A 25,027-nucleotide genomic window follows, 5' to 3' on the forward strand; every position below is an offset into this window, starting at 1 on the left:
CTTCAATATCCTTTTAAAGTAAGGCGTCAAAAGATGGACGACCTATGTGGGGATTCTGTCTCCCATCTTAGAATCCCAAAAGCAAGCCAAAGGCAGAAGAGGAGATACAGTCGCATCTCACTGAAGCTCTAAAAAGGGAGATCATCTGTTCTCTTTGTGTGGATTCAGTCTCAGGCAGCCCTAACAGGTGTCACACCGGGGATCAACTTCAGGCAACTATGCCTCGAAGGAAAGTAGACTGTCAAATGGATTTTTGTTCTCTTTTTTTTTTTCTCCAAAACGTAGTCACAGGGACCCCGGCGTGATTTGAACACGCAACCTTCTGATCTGGAGTTAGACGCGCTACCATTGCGCCACGAGGTCACGGGCAAGGTCTCTCCGCCTTCCTTCCACAGAATACTGAATCATTCCCGTCCCCTACCTCCAGATCCAAAATATTATCGTTAATTTTGATTATTTTTCTCTCCACCTTTCATAGTTTTGCTAATGGTTCCTCGACAAAAAATAAGGGATTGACCATATTAAGCATTAATCCCAAATGCTCCATGGCGGTGGGGGGGGGGGGGGAGGAACAGGAAAAAACTTTCAAACTTTCCACTGGTCGAAATTTCTCTATTTTGAGAATAATCGTGCACGTGTTCGATTTAGACCCTCAGTGAAACAGGAATAAAAACGGCTACCAAGTTTCCGTTATTGCTTTCCCTATAAATTCCCTAGACACCGCCCTCTTCCGTTACAAACTTCCAGCCTTGCGGAGGCCCGGCTTCGCATCTTCTACCTTGCTCCTCCCTATCCGCGCACCAGCCCCATCTTCCACCTGGAGAAAAGCTGCTTCTCCTCAAGGCATAGCTCCTGTGGTATCTGTTCCCAAAATTCTCATTTCCTCAGTAAGAATCCGTGGGCTATGAGGTCTCTATTGTATGCACTTGACATTCACTTTTCAGAGTGAACCCCAGACAAACCGCTGAGCGCTTGCACCGAATACTATTCCTGTGTTAACAAGCTTTTTAATTCGTATTATCTTACGTATGTGGTAGAAAACGATTCCATTTTCTGCCTGGATGGTGACGATATGAAAGCCAGGCCTTTGACAATAGTAACTTGTTAGATATACACATTCTCGGCCACACCCCAGACATACTGAATTTGACACTCTGGGCTTGAGGCCCAGAAATCTGTGTTTTCACAAACTTTCCAGGTGATCTTGCTGCACGGATAAGTTTGAGAATCTCTGACCCAACCTAGAGACCCTATACTTTATGCTCTCGAGAAAGTAAACTTCCAGTCTTCTTCCAGAACTGAGGAAGCTTCCAGAACTGAGGAAATTCCTGAGACAATGAGGTTATTTCATGGGGGCCGGAAATGGGGGTTCTGTGGTGAAAATCTGGTTGCCTCTTTGCTTTTCCCACTATTTGCTTAGGATTCAGCTTTCAAAGGTCTGACAATTCAGCTATCACTTCTCAATAGCCTTTCCAGATTACAAAACTTTGTTGCTGTTATCTCCTCTCTGGAGATTTTTGTCCTATGTGAATGTGTATTTTAGAATTATTTGAGTGTGATTTCTGGGTAGGAAAAAGTAAATTTTTGTGTTTAACCCACAATGTTTACCTGGAAGGCAAGGGAGTGGAGGTTCCCGGGATCTGTAGAGCAACTCGGTTCTGTCTTGGCTTAGTTTAACCCTCTATTCCTTCAGCTCTCAGCTCAAGAATTTCCTTCCTGGCGCGGCCTTTCTCCCTAATTCCCATACAAAGATAAAGCACACTATCAATTAAAGCATTTTTTAAATCTCTTAATAGCACCATATTTCGATTATTTTAGCATTTTATATTTCTTTCCTTCGCGGTTATCCAGTTGGGACTTTACAATATTTTTGATCATTAGGTTAAATTTTTTCCCTAATACATACATTACATTTATCGCACAGATGAAGAGGAGATTATTTTTCTTTTAAAACATGTGTCAGCATTGTTTATCAGGGGACCACGTGGCCTAATGGATAAGGCGTCTGACTTCGGATCAGAAGATTGAGGGTTCGAATCCCTTCGTGGTTGTTCCGTAGCTTTTGTATTAATCCCAAAACGTTTTGTTCGTAGTGGCATTTCTGCTCACTTTTAATACTTTTCTTTTCTTGCTTAAAGCCAGAAATAAAAAATGTACTCATTTTTTCACCGTAACAGTTAATTCTCCATGTATTTCCCCTCCACATCCTTTGCCTTTCTTTTTGTTTCTTTTTCTCCCTCCATGTGTCTTTTGTTTATATCTCATTACCACTATACAGCCTGTCCATTCTCTCAGTCGGAGCTACTCAAAATTTCCTCTTTGAACCCTCAGCAGCCCCTGGGAGCTGCTTAAAAATGCAAATTTTAGTTGTACAATCCGCAGCTCCGCGCCACCCTTGATTTACTGCATTAGCATTTCTGGAGGTGGGGCCCAGGAATCCGGGTTTTAACAAGTTATCCAAGTGATTCCTGTAGGCACTCAAGCTTGGGAACCACTGGAGACTTTACAATCTGCATAATGTCGCGTCTTTCCCGTCCGCTTGACCAGAAAGTGCAAACCTTCTGAGCCTTTTAGCGCCAATCAACCTGAGTTGGGAGGCGCGGGGGGAGGGAGAGCGAGGCAAGAAAAAGGGCAACAACCTTAACAAGAATGACTCTCACAGATGTAGAAAGAATGGTTGAATTAAAACAATCACTATCTCTAACTCCCAGAGAAATAGTAGACCTAGGCAAACCGCATTAGCCATCTTAAACCATTAGGCAAAGGCTAAACTTACCACCTCACCAGTTACTTGCCAATTGGAAAGGGAAAACTTAGAGAACCCTAAGAACATTATTTTCATTATCATTGTGATATCCTGACAAGTGCCTCTTGACGTGAAGTAAGTACTGTATAAAGTACACAGTATCAGGCCAAAATTGTTTAACATGAATCTAGTCAGTTAAACAAAAGGATAGAATCGATCCTTTAGACTTCCACTGTACAGAAAATGTTGTTGTTAGGTGCAGTGGAGTCGGTTTCCACTCACAGCGACCCTATGCACAACAGAAGGAAACACTGCCCAGTCCTGCACCATCCTTACAATCCTTGCTGTGCTTGAGCTCATTGTTGCAGCCACTGTGTCAATCCACCTCGTTGAAGGTCTTCCTCTTTTCCGCTGACGGTGTACTTTGCCAAGCATGATCTCCATCTCCAGAGACTGAACCCTCCAGACAACATGTCCAAAGTATGTAAGACACAGTCTCCCCATCCTTGCTTCTAAGAGGTGTTCTGTTTGTATTTCTTCTAAGACATATTTGTTCTTTCTTTTAGCAGTCCATGGTATATTCAATATTCTTCGTCAACACCACAATTCAAAGGCGTCAATTCTTCTCTGGTCTTCCTTATTCATTATCCAGCTTTCACATGCATATGATGCAATTGAAAATACCATGGCTTGGGTCGGGCGCACCTTAGTCTTCAAGGTGACATCTTGTTCTTCAACACTTTAAAGAGGTCCTTTGCAGCAGATTTGCCGAATGCAATGTGTCTTTTGATTTCTTGACTGCTACTTGCATGGGTGTTGATTGTGGATCCAAGTAAAATGAAATCCTCCACAACTTCAATCTTTTCTCCGTTTATCATGATGTTTGTTGCTCATTGGTCCAGTTGTGAGGATTTTTGTTTTCTTTATGTTTATGTTTTTTTTTCTTGTATGAGATTTATTTATTTTATAATTTTTATTGTGTTTTCAGTGAAAGTTTACACATCAAGTCAGTCTCTCACACAAAAACCCATATACACCCCCAATTACTCTCCCCCTAATAAGTCAGCCTGCTTTCTTCCTCCACTCTCTTTTTGTGTCCATTTCCCCAGCTCCTAACCCCCTCCACCCTCTCATCTCCACTCCAGGCAGGAGATGCCAACATAGTCTCAAGTGTTCACCTGATCCAGGAAGCTCACTCCTCACCAGCATGCCTCTCCAACCCATTTTCCAGTCCAATCCATGTCTGAAGAGTTGGCTTCGGGAATGGTTCCTCTCCTGGGCCAACAGAAGGTCTGGGGGCCATGACCACCAGGGTCCTTCTAGTCTCAGTCAGACCATTAAGTCTGGTCTTATGAGAATTTGGGGTCTGCATCCCACTGCTCTCCTGCTCCCTCAGGGGTTCTCCATTGTGTTCCCTGTCAGGGCAGTCATCGGTTGTAGCCGGGCACCATCTAGTTCTTCTGGTTTCAGGATGTTTATGTTTCTTTATGTTTATGGTTTTCTTTATGTTTATGTACAGGAAATAGAGGAATAAATTAAAAGATTGTGTGAGGAAACAATGAGACAAATCCACAAAAAAATTGGCTAGGACTTTTTTTAAAAAGTCAATTAAAAAACGACAAAAAATGATACAATGCTGGTCTAGACTAAAAGAGATTGAGGAAACAACCAAATAAATGAATGACCTTTGATTGCATCCTGTTCAGTAAAAACAGTTCTGAAACATGTATTGTTGTTGTTATTAGTTACTGTCCATTATCATTAAATCCTTATTAAAATAAAAAATAGCATGGAATAGATGATCTATGGTAACACAGAGTACATTGTAAAGAACTTATGGGCATCTGTAGTTGTGGTTGAGTGGTTAAGGTGATGGACTAGAAGTCCATGAGGTCACCTGTTGGAACTAGAAACATTGACTTTTATGCCTTCATCTCCATCTCTACCTGCTAATTACCATATTGTATTGCAAGCTACTTTTAAAGGTATTCAACTTTCTCTTGGATCTTTTACAAGTTACGTAACAATGGATTTCTCATTGCTCTGGAAGGAATTATTTTGGATGACTAAACTAAGTCAAAGGAATCAATAGAACCTTGTTTTGTTTCAGTTCTGAGGTTTCTTGGATTCAAATTCCCATTGACTGAAGAAAACCAAGCTAAAAGGGCTTCACATAGTCACATTTAGAACGACACAGTAATCCCACTACTTCCTTTTCTGCAGCCATAACGGATGCAGCACTTGATTTAGGATGTAACGTCACCTAAATGAAGATGCTTGAAAGACAGCTACCTATTCAACTGACTGGAAGAGCTCCATATTTGTATCCATTCCAAAGAGAGGTGATCCAAAAGATTGCAGAAATTATCAAACAATATCATCAATATCACACAAAAGTAAAATTTTGCTAAAAATCATTCAAAAGTGTTTGCAGCAGTACATCAACAGGAAACTGCCAGAAATTCAAGCCAGATTCAGAAGAGGTGTGGACCAAGGGATATCATAGCTGATATCAGATGGGTCATCGCTGAAAGCAGAGAATATCAGAAAGCTGTTTGCATGTGTTTTATTTTTATTTATTTATTTACTTTTTGCAAATGGATTTTTATCTTTATTTAATTTTGATCAAGCACTTGGGATAATATTTAAAGGATTAGCCTGATGAATCATAATGCTATGTTAGAAGAAACAGATTTGATGGTGCCTTCTAAAACATATATTCACCTCACATTCTTAGCTTCCACCCAAATCCTTGCTGATGTTAATATTTTCTGGTCTGTCTCTAGAAACCAAAATTCCTGCATCTGGCGTAAATAGATAACTACTGAGCAGTAACTCAGATGGTGGAGAGAAGAGCACTAAAGGTTCTTGCTAATTTCAAGAAGTCAACACATAAATCAAAAGAAGTTCCGAGGTCCTAGTGCCACCTCACATAAAGAAAAAAAAACATAAAGAGGCGGTGCAGATTAAGGCAATGTTCCCAGGCCACATCAATGAGAGAGGATGAAAAAATTCTAGGGAGCTTGAGGGTAAATGAAGCCATGTGGTATAAGTATTACAAAGGATATGCCAGATTAGTCTAAACTTTTTAAGGGCACCAACAGTGCTTTTCCTAAGTTAAATCTGAGGTAAGTGCAAGAGTCATCCTATTAAAGTGAAGGATGGAATTTGTCTAAACTATTTTTGCAGTGGGTAACATTAACTAGACCTTGTGGGTGTGACTGACATTAATTATCATTCTGTAGCGGAGCTCCCCAGACTTCAGGATGAATGGGAAATGACAGAGGTGATCAGCACACTTGCGCTGGATGGTCAAGCTCAGTCCTCAGCCTGAGAAACCAGCAAATACTCTTTCCCAATCAAAGCCTGAGACTGATGTAAATGTTATTCAGTTGGGCATGTTTTCTTTTCAATAAACAATCCACCATTTGAGGAAGGATTGGGTCAGGGTATTATCAGTGTGTGTGTTTTTGGTATCCCCAAGGTTACCCTGTTTTTTTGACTATGCAAAGGTATTTGACTTTGTCAATCATAACAAATTATGAATAACATCGTGAATGGGAATTCCAAAACACTCCATTGTGCTCATGAGGAACCTGTACTTAGACCAAGGGACAGTCATTGGAGCAGAACAAGGGGGTACTGTGAGTTTTAAAGTCAGGAAAGGAGTGTTTCAGGGCTGTATCTTTTCTCCATGTTTATTCAATCCATATGCTGAGCAAATAATCCAGGTGGACCATGTGAAGAAGAATGCAGCATCAAGATTGCAGGAAGACTCACAAAAACCTGCATTATAAAGATAACACAACCTTGCCTGCTGAAAGTGAAGAGGACTTGAAGCACTTACAGATGCAGGTCAAAGAGTGCATCCTTCAGTAGATTACACCTCAATATAAAGAAAACAAAAATCCTTACATCTGGACGTATAAGGAACATCATGATGAATGGAGAAAAGCTTGAAGTTGTCAAGGATTTCATTTTACTTGGATCCACGATCAACACCCATGGAAGTATAAATATTATAAGTAGCAGTCAAGAAATCAAAGGACTCATTGCACTGGGCAATTCTGCTGCAAAAGACTGCTTAAAGTGTTAAAAAGCAAAGATGTCACTTTAAGGACTAAGGTGCTCCTGACCAAATGGTGTTTTCAATTACCTCACATGCATGTGAAAACTAGACAGTGAATAAGAAAGGCCAAAGAAGAAATGATACCTTTGCATTACAGTGTTGTTGAAGAATATTGAATGAACCATGAACTGCCAGAAGAACAAACAAATTTGTCTTGGACACAGCCACACTGCTCCTTGAAAGTGAGGGTAGCAAGACTTGTCTTACATACTTTGGACATGCTATCAGGAGGGACAAATCCCTGGAGAAGGACCTCATGCTTGGTACAGTAGAGGCTCAGAGAAAAAAAGGAAGGCGTTAAATGAGATGGATTGACACAGTGACTGTAATAATCGGCTCAAGCATAAGAGTGACTGTGAGGATGGCTCAGGCCCAGCAGTGTTTCCTTCTCTTGTACATAGGGTTGCTGTGAATCGAAATTGACTTGATGACACTTAACAACAATAAAAACTACAATAACCTTTGCAGGGATGGGCCAGTGGCGCAATGGATAACGCGTCTGACTACGGATCAGAAGACTCCAGGTTCGACTCCTGGCTGGCTCGTTATTGCCTACATCTTTTGGGTTCCACAAATTTAAAAGATTAGTGTAGAAATATTAGGTTCTGAGAAATGCCCTTTGCAGAGATTTTGTTCTCACACCAAGGAGTATTTGTTATGCATCTACTTAATACAAAGTACAGTGAGGAATGAAAGACGTTGGAGAGACTCGTGTCTGACTTCCTGTAATGATCTCATGAGTGCTGCTTTCTGTTCTCATTTCTCTCTCACTCCAACCAAATGCAAAAGAGCTCTTGCTGCCTCTGCAACTGTTCTGTAGGTGTTTTTATTTCATTTGTTTGGTTGATCGATTTAATTTTGAAGAAATAACACTGTCTTAGGTTGGGTTCTCTAGAGGAGCAAAATCAGTGAAGGGTGTGTGTGTGTATGTATGTGTGTACACACATACATACACATATATCCAGTTGCTGTGGAGTCGATTCTGACTCATAGGACAGAGCAGAACCGGCCCATAGGGTTTCCAGAAGTGACTGGTGGATTCTAACTGCCTTTGGTTAGCAGCCAAACGCTTAACCATTGCACCACCAAAAAAACAAACCCAGTGCCGTCGAGTCAAATCTGACTCATAGCGACCTTACAGGACAGAGTAGAACTGCCCCACAGTGCTTCCAAGGCGTGTCTGTTGGATTCCATGTACCAACCTTTTGCTTAGCAGCCCTAACTCATAACCACCACCCCATCAGGGTTTCCTATTGCACCATCAAAAACCAAACCAAACCTACTGCAGTCGAGTTGATTCCGACTTATAGCAACCCTATAGGAGAGAGCAGAACTGACCCATAGGACAGAGTAGAACTGACCCATAGAGTCTCCAAAGAGTGCCTTGCAGATTGCAACTGCCTACGTTTTGGCTAGCAGCCACAGCTCTAGGGTTTCTACTGCTCTATCAGGGCCCCCTAATTAAATAGTCCCTTTTAAAACTCTCTTTGAGTCATCCCAATTTGAACATGCCATTTGTCTCCTATTGAGACCCTGACTGATAGAAACCGTGATACAGATGATGAGGTCATTAGGAGTGGATGGTAACAGTTTGGGGGGGAGTGGTGGCTAATAGACAACATAAATGTTTTGAACATGGGGCAAAAACATGGAAATAAACATATACTAGTCTTGTAATAGTTATAAAAATACAGAAAGCTCACTGACTTTTAGCATGCTTTTTAAGAAGGAGATGAAGACCTAGTAGCAAGCAGTAATGGTATGTGATACTCAAATTCTCTCTCAAAAAAGATGATTCTGAAGGACCCAAGTCTCATGACTCTATTCATTCTGTTCCAGAAGAATTAGATATGGTTGTGCCTCTTTTTGACATTTGAGGAAAATAATTAGCTTTTTTATAACCTGAGAAAAATGCCGTTTACCTTTTCGTGTGCTTTCTCCTCACAAATCTTTAAGAATACATTGTTGTCATTGTTGTTGTGTGCCATTTAGTGGATTCCGATTTATAGCAACCCTATAGGACAGAGTAGAACTGCCCCACAGGTTTCCCTAACCTGTAATCTTTACTGGAGCAAATCTCCAGGTCTTTTCTCCTTCAGAGCTACGGGTGGAACAAGACTCCTTTCTTCAAGGAAGCTCAGAGTGCATCAGATTAAAAAAAAAAATGATGATACAAACAACAATTATAATTTAGTTTCTTTAGGTCTACAGCTGACTAAGTTAGTCAGCACTCTTAAAGCTGCAAGTGATTGAAACTAATTACCAGTTCTCAGAACGGGGAAACCCTGGTTGTAGTGTAGTGGTTAGGAGCTATGGCTACTAACCAAAAGGTCTGCAGTTTGAATCCACTAAACCCTATGGATCACTTCAAATCCACCAGTCGCTCCTTGCAAATCCTGTGGGTCCCCTACCTTTCACGGTCGCTATGAGGCGGAATCGACTCGAAAGCAACGGGTTAAAGGGTTTTATCAGAAAGTTCCACTTGTTAACTCGCTTAGATAGACACTAATCGTGCATTGGTAGTTTTTAGCAGGTTTCTTACAGCCGGATTTCCTGTATTTTCAACAACTGAGCTGCTTTGTTTCCATTTTTTCTGAGGAATTTTCATATTAGAATTTTCTATATTTGTTAGTAGAGAGTTCCTGTATCCTGAGAAGGTAAGCATAATAACGGGCTCAGATTCCTAGAGATTTGGCTTCAAGGAAACCCAAATAACCCGTTGACCTCCAGTCCAACTTATAGAGACTCATAGGACAGGATAGAACTACCCTGTAGGGTTCCTGAGGCTGTAATTTCTACATCTTTCTCCTGCAGGGGAGTGCCTGGACGGTTCGAACGGCTACGTTCCGATGCTTTACCACTTTGCCAGGAAGCCAATAAATAAATAAAGTACTGCCCCGTACAGTTTCCAAAGAGCGCCCGGTGGATTCGATGTGCCAATCTTCTAGTTAGCAGCTATAGCACTTAACCCCAACGCCACCAGGGTTTTGGATCACAACCTTCAAATCATCCATCCAAGGAGAAAAGTAATGACCTGAGGCTCCGGTGAGATTCGAACTCACGACCCCTGGTTTACGAGACCAGTGCTCTAACCCCTGAACTACGGAGCCTTCGCGAGGAAGGAATTATTCCCTTTTCCTTAAACTGGTGATTAACACAGTCTAATTTTTAGTTTTATTTGGTTTCTAGAAAATCTGACATTCCACCCTCATTTCCTCTCTGATTTTCTGGGTTGTTTTCGAACAAGTCCCACACTCTGCTAGTTTTAACTTCCCATCCATTGACTTTTGTCAAAAGAAGTGCCCCCCCCAACAAAACCAAGCCAATTGCCACAGAGTCAATTCCGACTTATAGCGACCCTATACCAGCACCCCAGTGCTGTCGCTAAAAAAAAAAAAAAAAAAAAATTTTTTTTTCTAGCGACCCTATAAAACCCTATAAAAAAAAAAAATATAAAACCCTATAGGACAGAGTAAAACTGCCCCATAGAGTTTCCAAGGAGCGCCTGGTGGATTCGAACTGCCGACATTTAGGTTAGCAGCCACAGCTGTTAACCACTACTCCACCAAAGTTTCCAAAAGAAGTATAGGGCTTTAATATGCCTCCTGAAAATTTTACTCAAATCCAGGATAGTCGAAGATTGGGGACTACAAGTCGACCAGAGATGGAAATAGCAGCCTGTCCGTTGTCAAGATAGGGAGTTTGGGGTGAGGTCTTCGGTGCCCTCTTGATTTTACTTACAGCCAGGCCCTCCGCTCTGCAGTACTTTTCTCAGGGTTTGCGCCCAGGTATTCCGAACTTCAGTTCTTAGAGCCTTGGGGGAAAGCAGACGAACTCTGTCTCATTTTCTCCGATACCAGAAATAAAAAGAGATAGTCTGAAGGGGAGCGTATTTTTTTTTTTTTTTGTCAAAAAAAAAAAAAAAATCTGTTACGCAGCCTAAAAGGGGGGAGATGAGACTAGCTCCTGGGAATAGCGACCTAATCGAGAGAGTCCTCCTGCTGTACTTTGGTCTTTGAAGCTGAAAAAATTGTTTCCGAGAGTCGATTCAGGTCTCAAATCCCGTGGCCGTGTTTCTTATTCTCCATCCAGCAGCGCTGAAATTCAAGTAGAAGAGTCCTGTCCAAGCGCGTTGTGGCAAAGAAACTAGAAAATTGTTACAAGATAGATTCCACTGTTACTGGAGCTTTGAGGGGGGCATCAGAAAAGCTATTTTGGGACTCGGCGGAGAAAACCAACAACCATAATGTAAGCCCCAGTGCCCAAAATGTAATGTAATGTAAGCAGAGAGGGGCAAAAAGGTAACTCAACCGCGGGTCCTAGGTCTCCTGTTCCAAGCCAGGGGTCCTGCACGTCCGCTCTACAGGGCATCCGAAAAGAAGCAGGAATTGTTATCCTCTCTACTTTTATACTTTAGCTCACCATAAACAGTAGCCCGTAATAATAATAAAACAAAATCCTCTACTACTGATGAGTACAAGTAACTTATTAAAACAACCCAGAAAAATAGGAGTCGCTAGTTAGGAGGTGAGGAATCCCAGCTCTGTATGTTTGTTCCATCTCGGAGATACAGCTCTCTCAACTTCCAGAAAAGAGACTGCAAAATGTATGGTTTAAGGGCAGAGGGAAGGAGTGGAGTTGCCAGAATCTGGCAAGAGCTCTCCCGTGAGAGAGGAGCCACCTACCAAGGGCTGTGCCCTTGGGAGAAACGCAGCCTAGCAGGGAAGGAATGGGAGGAACATTTGCATCACCTCTCTCTCTTCCTACCACCTGATCTCTTGCTAGTGCTTCCAATTGGAATTCTGAATCCAGCAAGAAAGACCTAGCGAAGCAGTCTTCAAAGGTGCAGAGCAGAGTAGGAAATGGTCCTGGAAGGGCAAATGGAGAACACACCAGAGCACTGGTGTTGTAATTTGTGTGGTCCCTTCCTACATTTGCTTGGGGCATGAATTTCTATCCTATATAATCTTTGGAAAATAAGATTGGAGCTTTAGCAGCTGATAAGAAATACTTACCTCTAGACATTTTTAATTAGGGACATAACAACGGCAAGAAGGAACACAAATATGTTTGCCATAAACTTTCATGAAGTGAGGATGCAGGCATGAAATATGGATTCTTTCCATCAGATGCATCCCAGTGAGACTGGTATATGGAAGGCACATCTTCTTTCAAGTAAGGCTGAGGAGTCAAGTCAATTGCAGCTCATGGTAACCCCAGGTGTTGCAGAGTAGAACTGAGCTCCATAGAGTTTTCATATTTGTGACCTTTCAGAAGCAGCTTACCTTTTCTAAGGTGCCTCTGGGTGTGTTTGAACCTCCAACTTTTCAGTTAGCAGCCAAGCATTTAACCATTTGCACCACCAGGCACTCATTTCTCAATATTGGTGGTGAGCAAAGTTGTCCATTAGGGAACATCAGTTACTGGTTCACAAAAGAAGTGAACTTGCAGCAGAATATAATTAAATGCACTGCTGCTTTCATTGAGTAACTCTTTCTACACATGAAGAATAAATAAATAAATAAATAATACATTGATCAATAGCGTGGTGATATAGCTGATTTACATTACGGCACAAGCTCTGTATCTGGAAATGGAGCTGTATGGTAGCAAACACATGGATTAGCACTCGTCTGCAGACCACATTTTCAGTGACTGCGCTCTACACCATATTCTGTGGAGACATCATCGTAGTCATTTGCTTCAAAATAGCGAGTATCCACATTGGTATGACCCTGAGTCTACAGGTACCTAGCTGGTTCTGTTGGACTAAGCGATGGTACACAAAGCAAAGAGAGGTCCCAATTTTGTAATACAGTAACTGTTTTTGGAGGCAGGTATATGGCAAACAGGACTAAACTAGAATTCATAACATCTCTCCTTAAACCTAAAGAAAGCCTAACGTAGTTGTAATTGTTATATACCTTTCAAATCCATAATAGGTAAGATTTAGTGGAACAAGTACTTTTGCCTCCTCATTTGTAGGATGAGAAGGAGGCATCAGCAGAAGCTGAGAAGGTCTAGCCAGGCATAAATAACTTTAGCTAGGTTCAAAGAGGCTGGAAGGAACTCCCAAGAATGCCAAAGATTCCATAAACCAGCCATTCTATTTCACTTCCGAGATGAGTCAGAACACAAGGGCTTATTGGTCTTGTGGACAGTCTGGAGATAGTCTATCACCTTCAGAGGTAAAGAAACGTATCAAAGTGTACCACAGTGCAGAAAGAAGGCTAATGGAGCTTCCAGTGCAGCACAATCCAGTGAGTAGTGTGCCTAGTTCTCTGCTTTCCACAGAGCTCTAAGCCTTAGATTCATACCCCACATCACTCTAAGTCCTGGTTCTTTGTAAGTTGAAGCTTGTCCAGAATAGAGAGAAATTGTTAGTCTAAGAAGCCTGGAGGTGGTTCCAAAATAAGTCAGTCTGTGTCCTTCCCCTTTCCCTTCCCCTAATGTCAATGTGAATAAATATAAGCTCTCAGTCTTGTTTGCAATTAAAGCTTCTGTATTTGAATTTATTTTCCTTCTCCTTTATAGTGTTCCTTTGTCATATTATATTTTTTGTCATGACTATTGTTCCAGTTCTATGGCTGCATAACAAATTACCAAAAAACTAGAGACGTAGGATCACTGAGTCAGAATCGACACAAGGGCAATGGATTTGGTTTGGTGTGATGTTTATGACAATGAAGCCCTTATGGCACAACGTTTACAAGCTCAGGCTGCTAACCACCAGCTGCTCCGTGGGAACCCCAATGGGGCATTTCCACCCTGTCCTGTGAGTTCAAATCAACTCGATGCCAACATTTTTTTGTTTGTTTTACAATGCCTTGGGTCTGATGTTTTCCCAGAAGCCTTTTCATAATTGTAGCATTGTTTGTCATCTGGAGAGGCTGTAAATGAGAAAATTTTATTTTTTAATATTCGCCAAGTCATTTTCTTTTATAATTAATGATTCTTTCTTTAGTTTATTTCACACACACACAACCCTTTCTATCATAGACAGCTAGAAAAACCCAGGGGTCACCTTCAACACATTGCCTGGAAATATCCTTAGCTAGATCCCCCAGTTCATTAGGTATATCTTTTACTTTCCACATTACCACAGTGACAGTGTTGCTAAACTTTGCCACTAGATAACAAGGCCCCCTTTCCTTCTGCTTCTATTAACATTTTCCTCATTCTTCTGACTAGGCAGCAGATAGAAACTGTCTTCCTGTCATGGGTACTTGCACTAACATTCTCCTGAAGGTCTTACCAGTTTCCACCTGCCGCCTGCTCCCAAAGCCATACCTTAGGGTGCGTTACAGCAGTATCTTGTTTTCAGGTAAAAGTATTATATATATATATGGAAATCCTGATGGTTAAGAGCTACAGCTGCTAACCAAAAGCTTGTGAGTTCAAATTTACCAGGCCCTCCTTGAAAACCCTATGGGACAGTTCTGTAGGATCGATATGAGTTGGAATCTACTGGACAGCAATGGATTTTTATACGTAAATCTGTATGAGTTTGTGCCCCTTACGGATTTATTGTTTCTCAGCTCCAAATCATCTTTTTACCTGCTTTGTGAAAATAAATCTGGGTCTTTAAACTATTTTTCCTTTGCTGCCTAGCACTGACAATTTGCCTGGGGAGAATGCTGGAGAGACATTGCAGGCAGAAGAGGGTTTTGCTTCCTGGTGTCCAGGTGTTGCTTGGCCTGCGGCTTCCCCAGTGCTCTTGCCCCACACATGGCTCTCTCCTGCATCAGGCCCCTGCAGCACAGAGCCAGCGGCACCCAAAAACCAGTGGCTACCCCCAGCATCCTTTTGAGTATTTTGGTGCGGAATGCCGCAGTGAAAGACCTCTACATGAACTGCTTTCCGAGAATCCTAGAAAATGTATTTCCAGCAAGTTCCAAGCCGCAGAATTCAAGCAAGTTGGGCACCACAGTGATTTCTGTTAGTGCCTTCCGCATCAGAGGGACTGGAGGCCCACTTCAAAGGGAGGCAGAGAGGAAGCAGAGGGTGGGGCCCGTGCTGGGCCTAGGACTGGGCCAGGGATACCGGAGCAGGGGGAGAAGAGAGGAATGAGCGGCCCCCAACAACCTGGCTCCCTCTTCTCCAGGGCTGTAAGAATCATTCAGCTCCTGTCTACCATCGGACTCTCCTGCTTTTCGGTTTGGTAGTCAGTGAGTTTAGAGCTCGCACTTAGTATAACAAATACCAGACTTTCTTTTCTCTGTTGAGTTCTAGGTAGGAGCTGGTACATCAATCTACAGAGTGATATTATGTGATACTATGTGTGTCACGTGTCAGGATGGCTGAGCGGTCTAAGGCGCCAGGTTTAAATTTCTGCTTCCCACTCTCGGGGTTTCTGGTCTCTAAATAGAGACGTGGGTTCGAATTCCGCTTCTGAGGCAGTTTTGTACCTGTCCTGTGCAATCGAAAGTATCACCTTTGATCCAGCAACACTTGAGGTTTCTAAGGTTTCTTCTCTTTGTTAAACGTCCCCATGCCAACTCTCCTCCTACTCTTGCAATCCCTGCCATTCGTCCTGCCCCTGTCGCGCCAACTTGGGCTCCCCCCTCACTAGGGCATCACCTTTCAATATTCCACTTTCCTCCCACTTCCCAAGTGTAACATTTGCTTTTCCAATGATACCTACCACCGACGGCCCACCCCCACCCATTGACCTAGTGTACCTGAAACACACTGCAGCAAAGAAAGGTATCTCTCCTGCCTCAAACAAAACACTTGACAACTGAAAATTCCAATTAGTGATTCTGGAATATTTTCAGAGCTAACAAGACACATTTTAAAATTCTCTCGTCGCTGGGCACTCCTTCTGCCAGAGAGAAGAGTGGATTTCCACCAAAAGGTCAAGCCTTTTGACCATTACAACACCACAGAATTTGGCCTTAAAAACAAAACAAAACCGAAGATACATACGAACTCACCACAAGAAGATCTCCAGCCAGATGGCAGTGAAAACAAAAGAAACCCCGTTGCTGTGGAGTCAATTCAGACTCCCAGCAACCCTATAGGATAGAGTAAAGCTGCCCCACAGGGTTTCTCCAAAGAGCGGATTCCAACTGCCAACCTTTTGGTTAGCAACCAAAGGCTTAACTGCTGGCCACCAGGGCCACAGATCGTCGTGGACAGGAGGAAAATGCTACATTGTCTGCCTCCTGGCTCGGCAATCATACCTCTCCTACTTGAACACCAAGGAAACTCCTCACCACATGAACAAGAAAAACCTAGACTTTCTTTAGTGGTAGTTCGGGTGACCAAGCTCCCACACATATGTCCCGTGTTTTTCCAGTTGAGGAATTAACTGGAAAATTTACTGCTTTTCCCCACAGGGAGGAATTGAGAAAAATAAAATCGTCAAAAATGAAATGGAACTCATAAACATGGATATCCTAGGCATTAGTGAGCCGAAATGGACTGGTATTGACCATTTTGAATTGGACAATCATATAGTCTACTATGCTGGGAATGACAACTTGAAGAGGAATGGTGTTGCATTCATCATCAAAAGGAACATTTCAAGATCTATCCTGAAGTACAACGCTGTCAGTGATAGGATAACATCCATATGCCTACAAGGAAGGCCAGTTAATATGACTGTTATTCAAATTTAAGCACCAACCACTAAGGCCAAAGATGAAGAAATAGAAGATTTTTATGAGCTGCTGCAGTCTGAAATTGATTGAACATGCAATCCGGGTGCATTGATAATTACTAGTGATTGGAATGCAAAAGTTAGAAACGAAGAAGGATAAGTAGTTGGAAAATATGGCCTTGGTGATACAAAAAATGCTGGAGATAGAATGATAGAATTTTGCAAGACCAATGACTTCTTCAAATACCTTCTTTCACCAATATAAGCAGCGGCTATACACATGGACCTCACCGGATGGAATACACAGGAATCAAATCTATTACATCTGTGGAAAGAGATGACGGAAAAGCTCAATATCATCAGTCAGAACAAGGCTAGGGTCCGACTCTGGAACAGACCGTCAACTGCACATGTGCAAGTTAAGGCTGAAACTGAGGAAAATCAGAGCAAGTCCACAAGAGCCAAAATATGACCTTGAGTATACCCCACCTGAATTTAGAGACCATCTGAAGAATAGATTTGATGCATTGGACACTAATGCCAGAAGACCAGATGAGTTGTGGAGGAACCTCATACATGAAGAAAGCAAAAGGTCATCGAAAAGAGAGGAAAGAAAGAAAAGACCAAGATAGATGTCAGAGGAGACTCTGAAACTTGCTATCGTACATCAGGCAGCTAAAGCAAAAGGAAGAAATGATGAAGTAAAAGAACTGAACAGAAGATTTCAAAGAGCAGCTCCAGAAGACAAAGTGAAGTATTATAATGACATGTGCAAAGAGCTGGAGATAGAAAACCAAAAAGGAAGAACACACTCAGGGTTTCTCAAGCTGAAAGAACTGAAGAAAAAATTCAAGCCTCAAGTTGCAATAGTGAAGGATTCTATGGGAAAATATTAAACAACACAGGAAACATCAAAAGAAGATGGAAGGAATATACAGAGTCATTATACCAAAAAGAATTAGTTGACATTCAACCTCTTCAAGAGGTAGCATATGATCAGGAACCAAATGGTACTGAAAGAAGAAGTCCAAGCTGCACTGAAGGCATTGGTGAAAAGCAAGGCTCCAGGAATAGACGGAATATCAATTGAGATGTTTCAACACATGGACGTGGTGCTGGAAGTGCTCACTCATCTATGCCAAGAAATACGGAAAACAGCTTCCTGGCCAACCAACTGCAAGAGATCCATATTTATACCTATTCCCTAGAAAGGTGATCCAACTGAATGCAGAAATTATTGAACAATACCACTAATATCATATGCAAGCAAAATTTTGCTGAAGATGGTTCAAAAGTGGCTGCAGCAGTATATGAACAAGGAACTGCCAGGAATTCAGGCTGGATTCAGAAGAGGACAAGAGGACATGGAACCAGCGATATATCATGTCTCATGGACCCTGGCTGAAAGCAGAGGATACCAGAAAGATGTTTACCTATGTTTTATTGATTGTGCAAAGGCATTTGACTGTGTGGATCATAACAAATTTTGGATAACATTGTGAAGAATGGGAATTTTGAAACACTTAATCGTGCTCATGAGGAATCTGTACATAGATTAAGAGGCAGTTGTTTGGACTGAGTGGTTTAAAGTCAGGAAACGTGTGCATCAGGGTTGTATCCTTCACCATACTTATTCAATTTGTATGCTGAGCAAATAATCCAAGAAGTTGGGCTGCATGAAGAAGAATGGAGCATCAAGATTGGAGAGAAATTCATTAACAGCCTGCATTATGCAGATGAGACAACCTTGCTTGCTGAAAATGAAGAGGACTTGAAGCACTTACTAATGACCATCAAAGACCACAGCCTTCAGTATGGATTACACCTCAACATAAAGAAAACAAAAATTCTCACAACTGCACCAATAAGCAACATCATGATAAACTGCGAAAAGATTGAAGTTGTCAAGGTTTTCATTTTACTTGGATCCACAATCAACAGCCATGGAAACAACAGTCAAGAAATCAAAAGATGGATTGCATTGGGCAAATCTGCTGCAAAGGATGTTTTTAATGAGCTGAAAAGCAAAGATGTCACACTGAAGACTAAAACGCACTTGATCCAAGCCATGGTATTTTCAATCGCACCATATGTGTGTGAAAGCTAGACAATGAATGAGGAAGACTGAAGAAGGATTGATACCTTTGCATTGTGGTGTTCGTGAAGAATATTGAACATACCAAGGACTGTCAAAAGAAGGAACAAATCTGTCTTGGAAGAAGTACAAATAGGATGCTTCTTAGGAGCAAGGATGGGGAGACTGTGTCTTACATACTTTGGACACGTTGTCAGGAGGGATCAGTCCCTGGAGAAAGACATCATGCTTGGTAAAATACAGGGTCAGCAGAAAAGAGGTAAACCCTCAAAGAAATGGATTGACACAGTGGCTGCAACAGTGGGCTTAAGCATAACCACGATTGTGAGGATGGAGCAGGACTGGGCAGTGTTTTGTTCTGTTGTGCATAGGGTTACTGAGTTGGAACCGACTTAACGACACCTAACAACAACAGCAAATCAATTTGCAGCCATTTTATTTTTGTGTTAGAAAGACATACTGTAGCAGTGAAAACATACATTTTTTTTTGCTTTTGCCTTTTGCATTTAAAAACAGCATCCAAATGCATAGCATTGCTATCTCTTCCAAGTTAAAAAATGACACATTGCAGAAGATGGCATATACTCAGAACACGGCTTCATAAGTTTCTATCAAGCTCCACATGATTTCTTGGATAGAGGAGTCTTTGAAGCTCAGTACTCAACACCCTAAGCAGGGGGTGGGTCCTTAATAGACAGAAGCAAACATTGAAAAATGATATTTATTTTATTTTTTAGGTTTTCCCACCTAGTCCAAAGTATACTGTGAATATTTTCAAATGCAAAAGGTAAAGTCAGTAACAGAAAAATGAACAGTTCCAATTCAGAAGAAAGGTTGAAAAAGGTGAAAGCACCCTTTGGCCCCCAAAATTCATGTTCTTCCCACATGCAAAACATGTTCACCCCATCACATCATCTCAAAAGTCTTAAATCAACTGCAAGTCCAAAATCTCATCTTCTGAATCACATAAATCAGATACTGGTGAGAACTTAAGCTTATTCCATCCCGAGGCAAAATTCTTCTTCATCTGTGAACCTGTGAAATGTAGACTACAAGTTGCCTATTTCCAAATACAATGATGGAACGGGCATAAGGCAGACATTTCCATTACAAATGGGAGAAATTGGAGGGAAAGAAGGGATAGTAGGCACCAAACAAGTCAGCAGGACACATTACATTAGCTCTCAAGGCTTGAAAATAATCCTCAGTTCTCTGAGATCATCTGGGCAATTGCTCTGCTCTCCAGACTGTGGGTATTGGTCATGCCTTCTGGGTTCTGGTTGGAGATCCTTGGCCTTGGGCCTCAGCCCAGCCTCTAGGCCCACTAGGTTGGCAATTCTGCTCCCTCAGCTTTGGGCAGCCGCATTCTCCTAGTCCATCTGAGTGATGCTCCCACCCCTCAGGCTGGGCAGGCTCCATTCTCCTGTCCCTTGAGCATGGCAGCCCCGTCCCCTCAGATTTGGGAGGCAGCCCCATCCTCTTGGCCTTTGGGCCTGGCAGCCCCACACTCCAGAATGGAGTTGGTGGAGATCTGAATCCTTGAAACCTATGAGGTGGGGATTCCACCCTTTGGAACCACGGTAACCCTGCTTCCGTTGCTCCTTCCAACATTTCTGCTGATCTTTGAGCTGCTCCAGGGATGGTCCTTTTCTTTTCTTGGAGAACAACAGGTGTGTCCACATTTCTAGCAATATACAGTGGCTAGTGCCATATGTGTTCTCTAAGATGATAGAGACTATCTTTATGGCTCTCCTCACTTCCTTCTGAGCCCTCACCAGAATTGCCTTTGACGTCCATAATTGTACCAACAGTCTATTCAAGGAAATCTAGGATTTTACTATTAGACATCTTAAAACTCTTCCAGCCTCTACCCATTACCCAATTCGAAAACCTATTCCGTATTTTAGGTAACTGTTAGAGCAGCACCCTACTCCTGGTACCAAACTCTGTCTTAGTTGTCTCTGCTACTATAACAGAAATATCACAAACTAAAATTTATTTTCTCACAGTTTGGGAGGCTAGAAGTGTGAATTCAGGGTTCCAACTCTAGGGTAAGGCTTTCTGTCTCTGTCTGCTCTGGAGGGAGGTCTTAGCATCTCTCTTCCTCCATCTCTACTTCTCTCACTTGCTTATTTAATCTCTTTTATATCTCAAAAGAGATTGATTTAAAATGTGCTTTACACTAAGCCTGTCTCATTAACACAACAAAGAAAACCCATTCCCAAATGGGATTATAACCACGGATATAGGGGGTTAGGATTTACAACACATACTTTTGGGGAACACAATTCAATCCATAACACAGAGAATGGAAAAAATTGAAAATTTGGAAGATATGTAAGGGGGAATGTAAAACAGAAAAGAGTGTTAGATGCTTATGAATCTGTAGGGATGAGAAGGAGAATGTAAAAGCAGAATTTAATGCTTGGAGTGGGGTGTTGTGCAGGGCCCAGAGAGGTAAATTAATCACACTTGACTCTCTGTGGCTCATTTTTGTCATTGGTCCATGAAAGGTCACTCTTAGTTTTACTTTGTTTCTTTGTTTTTCCCTGTCTTGGCCTGTGTCCAACCCTTTCCTCTCCCCGGTCATTTAGACACCCTCTCTAATGTGCTTAATATATTATTTAGAAAAGAAATTATTTTAGAAATATGTGTTGTTGAATTGTGTGTTTTTAATCATCATAATCCTGATATATTTATATTTACTTTACTCAATGCAGCTTGAAAAATCCATCAGTCTTGCTATACTTACATTTGCTTCATTGCTTGTGGCTGTTGCATAGTATGAAAATCATAGGCAGCCACTGAAGTACATTCATGGACTTCTAGGTTGCCTCTAACAATCTGTTACCTCAAAATGCTGCAAAGACTATCCTAGGGAAGGCCAGCCAGAGAGCTGAGCTGGAATTTATTCACTAAGGTCCACTGTCAGGAAAGGAAATGGTGGGTGGTAGTTTTTAGTTTAAAACTATACAGGGGAAAAAAAAACTCATTTAATGACAATGCTGCAAAAATCTAAGACCAAGTCCCACGTAGAAGTTCATATGTATGAAATTTTTATCTTTAAAGAGACAAAAGAAATGACATCCTTTTAGGTATAACTGTATAACAGATTCTTGTCCGTGTGCAGAAAGCCCTGAAGATTTCAGTAATCCTTTCCACAGGAAAAGTCCAGGACCAGACGCATGGATAACACTCCAGTTAAAAGACTAAGGAGAGAACTCTTACTTTACTGTAAACACAACGGTGGGTTTTTTGGCTTGCTATTATTTTTTTTTTTTTTTTATTCTTGAGGCCAAGTTTCAATCCCCCACCTGAAGACAAGTAATATGTATTACCCAAATCTGCATAAAGGGTTGTTCCTGAAAGAGAGGACTTTTTCTCTTTTGTTTTTATGTTTTTTAAAGGAATGTTCCCCATTTTTGACTTCTCAGTTGGCTCATGGAGCATGTGATGACCAACTAATGGAAATCCATTGCCTACTTTCTTCTGAAAGGAGAGGACCTGAGGCGGCGCCGGAAGTTTAAATTTTGTCGGAATGGCTCTGGAAACATTCCAGAATTCTCTAGTTCAGGACTTTTCTTTTGTGGACTGTTAGGTTTGAGTTGCGATGGATGCCTCTTTTCTGTCCTTTTCTGTGGGATTGGTGCAGAGGCGCTGGGCCGTTGGCAAGAGTATTCGGGGCTGAGCATCTTTGAGGCAGAAAGGGTTGCACTATGGACTGTGGGAACAGAGAGAAGGCCAAGAAACGAAGAGTGATGGCCTCGTACTTGGAGGGGCCCAAGATGAGGCGACGCGGACAGGGCGAGCAGGTGTGATTGCAAGAGCGGGAGAGTTAAGCCGACAAGAGCTAGAAGAAACCTCAGGTGTTGCTGGCTCAAAGGTGATACTTTTGATTGGGCATGACAGAAACAAAACAGAGCGTTGTCAGAAGTGGGATTCGAACCCACGCCTCCGTTCGGAGACCAGAACCCCCTAGCGCGGGAAGCTGAAGCTTGAGTCTGGCGCCTTAGACCACTCGGCCATCCTGACACTGCACGTAACGCCTCTGCAGGATGACAACTGTACACAATGACTGAAGACTGTTTCGTCCAAGAAAAAGGAAAACATTTCTAAAACCAAAAAAGAACACATTTTACAGCGAACCTGGAAGTTGCAGGGGACAAGAGAATTAACGCAATCCTTTTTTTTTTTTTACGACCGGAGCACATACCACCCACCCCACGTCCCCTTTTCCCAATGATCCCTCCCCGCCCCACCCAAGCCTGCCCCTAAAGACTAGGAGTTACAGGATCGGCTTTAAGGAGTAGAGGATTTGGGATCCAGATTTTATCCGCGCTGAGTTGAAACAGTATTTCAGCAGCTTTCCGCGGTGGTAACAGTATCTGTCGCCCATATTTTATTTTAAGAAGTTATATTAGTGGGGATTGGGCCCAGGAGCGGGTCTTAAATACTACCTGTACCATTCTATTTTCAGCATTTTTACTTTTCTGCAAGGGTAGCGGAGAGCTTGACCATTTTCCACACTCCTTCAGCTTCCTTCCCTAGGCACGCCCCGCCTAACCCAACCTCTTTTTCCTTTTCTTGTCTTTCTTCATTGCCCTTTTCTTTCTCTCTCTCTCTCTCTCTCATACGATACCCCCTTCTAGTTTTTCTGCCAGCTGTGGGAGAAGGAATGTGAAGTGAAAGTCAGGACTTGGTTATAGGATACATAAGAGAAATATGAGACCATGGAGAACAACAACAAAAACATCTTTGTCCTGGTGTAAAATCTCTACATAGATACATAGATAGATGGGGGGAGGGGGGAACAGAGAGAGAGAGAGAGGTAGGGATAGATAGATACATCCCTACAAGTTTGATTCAGGTGAGAGGCATTCATTCACTGCTCACTTTCCATCCGGTCTCACAGCAATGTTTTATTACTTAGTCCCCCAAATCCATAGCTTTCAGAGACTTCATTTCCTGTGGAAGACAATCCAAATATTGTATGCAGGGACTGGCAAACAACTGTTGTAAGATCCTAATTTGTGTGCCCAATGATCAGGGATAAGTTGTTTTGTTTGTTTCAACATTCTCCCCTTCCCAGCCCTCAAATGAAGAACCAAAATATTGTTTTGAAGACAATGTAAAGTAGTAGAAAATGTGAGGATCTTGAATTAGATAAAAGTGTGCTTGAATTCATGCTTCATTACTTTAAAAAGTGTGATGTGTGAAGGTTAATGTTACCTTGATCCTGTGGAAACTGTTTCTTCATCTTTTAAATAAAGTAACCAAGTAGGAAAGAATAGAAGAAAGTTTCAGAACAAAAGAGAATTAATACATTTTTTAAAATAAACCTAACCATGTCAATAAGTGAGGAGTGGGTGTATTCTATAGGGCAAGAAAACTTAATGTTTGAGGTTATCTTTTCTACTGAGCAAAATTGTACCTCAACTGAGCAAAATTCTTTGCACTGATGTGGACAAGTATCATTATATTATTATCACATTCCCATAATTTAATTTCTACCATCACAGAAGTCTTGAATAGTCTACTGAATCAATCTTAGTCATTCAAAGACATATTTCCTCTATAATATCAGATAATTCTTGGAGCATGTGCCAGACAATGCCCAACATTTCACTGAAAGGCAGGACCCAGTAATTTCTGTGGTCCATTTTTAAGTTTTGACAAATTTTCCTGACACACATAACACCATATATATGTTATTTAGAAGTTAGTAAGGTGTTAGCAAAAACAGAGGTGACATGTTTGATTAGATCACTTAGTTCTAACTCTGGTCCTTAGTTTATCCATTTGTAAAACTAAAACCAACCCAGTGCCATCGAAACAAGGGGCTCATATATTTAATTTCAGCACTGTGGTTAAGTGGAATATTTTTAAATATTTTATAGTTTCCTTAGATATACACTCTTTCTAATGGACTCATGTTTCTGAGATGAATAAAAACAAAAGTTTTGGTTTTGTTCTGAATCTTTCTTCAATTCCATCCTGCTTGGTTATCTTTATTTAAAAATATCAGATCTATGTAGTGTGAAGGTATTTCAAAATCAACAGGCTTCGCATGCCCAAGGCAACATACAAGTCTACTGAGAACAATGTGGCAATCTAGAGATATAGCAAGGTCATTAAAGACTCCACAATTTAATTGATTGAAGTTTTCATTTGTAAGGATGTCTTTTGGAATGGAGAGCAGTAAAAATGCATTTTCCATGAATTATATCCGTGCTCTTGAAGAAGTCATAGACTTCTTAGTAGACTCCTTAGACAGTAGTTTGTGACCACAGCTGTTTGCACAAAAGTCACATAATTGTCTGATAAGCTGCGAGGTAAGTGGAATGTAAACCATTCTGCAAGTCATTTCCGTTTACCTCAGAGCCATTACAAATTGATTTGGAAAGAGAACAGGTTCTGAAATAATAATGTGGAGTTAGTCTAAGTTATTTTCCT

The 25,027-nt window shown here is 41.6% G+C and overlaps 5 non-coding genes across 5 annotated transcripts; 2 read left to right on the plus strand and 3 right to left on the minus strand.

Moving 5' to 3' along the window:
• Nucleotides 1-291: 291 nt before the first annotated feature.
• On the minus strand, nucleotides 292-363 carry TRNAW-CCA (transfer RNA tryptophan (anticodon CCA)). Its single transcript has one exon. It is a non-coding gene; the product is annotated as a tRNA-Trp (tRNA).
• A 1,615-nt stretch (nucleotides 364-1,978) lies between these two features.
• On the plus strand, nucleotides 1,979-2,051 carry TRNAR-UCG (transfer RNA arginine (anticodon UCG)). Its single transcript has one exon. It is a non-coding gene; the product is annotated as a tRNA-Arg (tRNA).
• A 5,296-nt stretch (nucleotides 2,052-7,347) lies between these two features.
• TRNAR-ACG (transfer RNA arginine (anticodon ACG)) lies at nucleotides 7,348-7,420 on the plus strand. The gene has a single exon. It is a non-coding gene; the product is annotated as a tRNA-Arg (tRNA).
• A 2,492-nt stretch (nucleotides 7,421-9,912) lies between these two features.
• On the minus strand, nucleotides 9,913-9,985 carry TRNAT-CGU (transfer RNA threonine (anticodon CGU)). The gene has a single exon. It is a non-coding gene; the product is annotated as a tRNA-Thr (tRNA).
• A 12,514-nt stretch (nucleotides 9,986-22,499) lies between these two features.
• On the minus strand, nucleotides 22,500-22,606 carry TRNAL-CAA (transfer RNA leucine (anticodon CAA)). Its single transcript has 2 exons — nucleotides 22,569-22,606; nucleotides 22,500-22,545 (listed from the first exon to the last, which is right to left on the minus strand). It is a non-coding gene; the product is annotated as a tRNA-Leu (tRNA).
• Between the last annotated feature and the right edge of the window lie 2,421 nt (nucleotides 22,607-25,027).

The sequence above is a fragment of the Loxodonta africana genome, chromosome 1, assembly GCF_030014295.1.
Source record: "Loxodonta africana isolate mLoxAfr1 chromosome 1, mLoxAfr1.hap2, whole genome shotgun sequence".
Taxonomy (NCBI): Eukaryota; Metazoa; Chordata; class Mammalia; order Proboscidea; family Elephantidae; genus Loxodonta; species Loxodonta africana.